The sequence below is a fragment of the Oxyura jamaicensis genome, unplaced genomic scaffold, assembly GCF_011077185.1.
Source record: "Oxyura jamaicensis isolate SHBP4307 breed ruddy duck unplaced genomic scaffold, BPBGC_Ojam_1.0 oxyUn_random_OJ71938, whole genome shotgun sequence".
NCBI classification, from domain to species: domain Eukaryota; kingdom Metazoa; phylum Chordata; class Aves; order Anseriformes; family Anatidae; genus Oxyura; species Oxyura jamaicensis.
The window spans coordinates 2875-5594 of NW_023310767.1; the positions used below are offsets into that span (position 1 = coordinate 2875).

General features: G+C 46.8%; 1 long non-coding RNA gene across 1 annotated transcript in view; it reads left to right on the forward strand.

The window, feature by feature from the left end:
- LOC118159752 overlaps window positions 1-2533 on the forward strand; it is a 4793-nt gene extending 2260 nt beyond the window's left edge. The window contains exon 3 of the long non-coding RNA XR_004747233.1: window positions 2418-2533. This is a non-coding gene — a long non-coding RNA (uncharacterized LOC118159752). The remainder of the gene's footprint in view (window positions 1-2417) is intronic.
- Window positions 2534-2720: the final 187 nt, after the last annotated feature.

A 2720-nucleotide genomic window follows, 5' to 3' on the forward strand; every position in this document is an offset into this window, starting at 1 on the left:
GAAAAAAGATTCTATAAATTCTGAACCTTCCATCTCCTCGTCCACCACCACCTCTACCAGCTCTTCCTCCTCCCCCACCAGCTCCACCACCAGATCCACCACCAGATCCACCACCACCAGCACCACCACCACCACCATCTCCTCCTCCTCCTCCTCCTCCTCCTCCTTGTCCTCCTCCAGCACCACCTCCACAACCTCCTCCTCTACATCCTTCTCCTCCTGCCATCCCCAATACTCTGTTTCCCATTGTCCCCGTTGGCCCTTTTTTCGGGATGGGAAGACACACCCCCTATTGATGAGAAGCCAGTTACAATACAGCTAACAATGGCTAGCCAGCCAATCAGGGCCAGGCAACGCACCACAGGGAGTCATGAAGATGCTGGGACCAGTCAGCTGCTGCCTTACAGGGCCACAGTGCCATGGTCCTACTGAGTCACAAACGGAACTAGAACTAGGAGCGGTAGGCAGTGCTCAGCACCAGAGCCTCCCAGAGAAGCCACCTTTGCACACGTGGTCCCTGGCAATTGCTCCTGACATCTCTGGGCTCAAGGTCATTGGTACCAGCATGCCCTTGTGAGGGGCACGCACAGCAAGGTGGCCAGGAAGCTTGTGCCAGAAGTGAAGCCACAGGAATCCTGCAATCTCTCTGCTGGCCCTCAGGACATTGCCTCAGTGCAGCTTCAGTCTTGGAGGCCGGCATTTGTAGCTGAGTCAGGGGGCAGGCAGGAGCCTTCTGTGTGAGGGACCTGAGACCCCAAGGAGTCTGTTGGGCCTTCAATTGCCAATTGCTTTTCACTTCAGATGAGCATGTAAAAGTCGTGTTTTAGAAAGAATGGTGACAAAGATGGGAAGTTGAGGAATTTCCACTCTACAGCCACAATTCTCCTTCTTTCACCTGCATTGCACACCTGTGTCTGCTGTGTTCTCACTTGTGCACTTGAACAGCACAAACCCTTACTCCTTTAAGGGCATACAGGGAGGATAATAAAGGCGTAACGGCATAACATTGCACTCAAAAGTCCCCTTTCTAAAAAAAAAAAAAAAAAAGGAAGAAAAAAGATTCTATAAATCCTGAACCTTCCATCTCCTCGTCCACCACCAACTCTACCACCTCCTCCTCCTCCCCCACCAGCTCTACCGCCACCTCCTCCTCCTCGTCTTTTCCTCCTCCTTCTCTTCCAATACAACCTCCACAACCTCCTCCTCTACATCTTTATGCTCCTGCCATCCCCAACAGTCTGTTTCCCATTTCCCCCTTGGCCCTTTTATAGGGAGGGGAAGACTCACCCCGTATTGATGACAAGCCAGTTACAATACAGCTAAGAATGGCTAGCCAGCCAGTCGGGACACGCAGTGCATCACAGGGAGTCATGAAGATGCTGGGACCAGTCAGCTGCTGCCTTACAGGGCCACGGTGCCAATTCCTTTCCACTTAAGATGTGCATGTGAAAGTCGTGTTTTAGAAAGAATGGTGACAAAGATGGGAAGTTGAGGAATTTCCACTCTGCAGCCACAATTCTCTTTCTTTCACCTGCATTGCACACCTGTGTCTGCTGTGTTCTCACTTCTGCACTTGAACAGCACAAACCCTTACTCCTTTAAGGGCATACAGGGAGGATAATAAAGGCATAATGGCATAACATTGCACTCAAAAGTCCCGTTTGTTAAAAAAAGAAAAGAAAAGAAAAAAAGATTCTATGAATCCTGAACCTTCCATCTCGTCGTCCACCACCTCGTTCCCTACCACCACCATCTTGTCCACCACCATCACCTCCTGCTCCTCCTCTACATCTTTCTCCTCCTTTACATCTTCCTCCTCCTCCTACTCCTCCTACTCTTCCTGCTCCTCGTCCTCGTCGTCCTCCTCCTCCTGCCATCCCCCACACTCTGTTTCCCATTGTCCCCGTTGGCCCTTTTATAGGGAAGGGAAGACACACCCCCTATTGATGACAAGCCAGTTGCAATACAGCTAACAATGGCTAGCCAGCCAATCAGGGCCAGGCAACGCATCACAGGGAGTCATGAAGATGCTGGGACCAGACAGAAAAGATCCTATGAATCTTTTGCTGCTCTGAAACATAAAAGAGCACTCCTGATGTTTGTAGAATCAATATGTTGTTACAAGTTACAGCTAAATATTCTTTGCAGACACTTAAGTAAGTTCTTGGCAGATCCATCTTAATCACTTAAAGGGAAGCAGCTTCTCAGCTGGGTTGTTTTGTTTTTTTTTTTATTATTATTGTTCTTGGCTTGAAGATAAGTTTCATTTCAGGATCTCATGCAACAGAACATCTCTTCCTTTAGAGACAGCTCATGTAAATGTGATATGCAAGTTTTCTTCCAAACTGTAGGTTAGTATTGTTCATAATCACCTGTTAGGTAATTTGAAAAGGATATTTATCATCTTCCTTGTCTAGGTTTTCCAGCAATGAATTGCCGAGTATTGTCAAATATCCAGCGTCCACTGGAGAGACATCTAAAAGAAAGAAATATACGGCAGGTTGAGGAGGACAAAGCTAAACGTAAAAACTAACAAACAAAAAAATAAACTAATTCAAAAATCAGATGAAAGAAATAGTAAAAGTGATTAATCATTAGAAAGGGAAGTGGGCAAAGGGAATACTTATGAAAAATGAAATTAAAGAACTAACAGTCCTGTGAATAGATTTGAACACGCTTCTGAGTGGAAATTGGATATTTCAGTCTCTCCTTCCAACAGT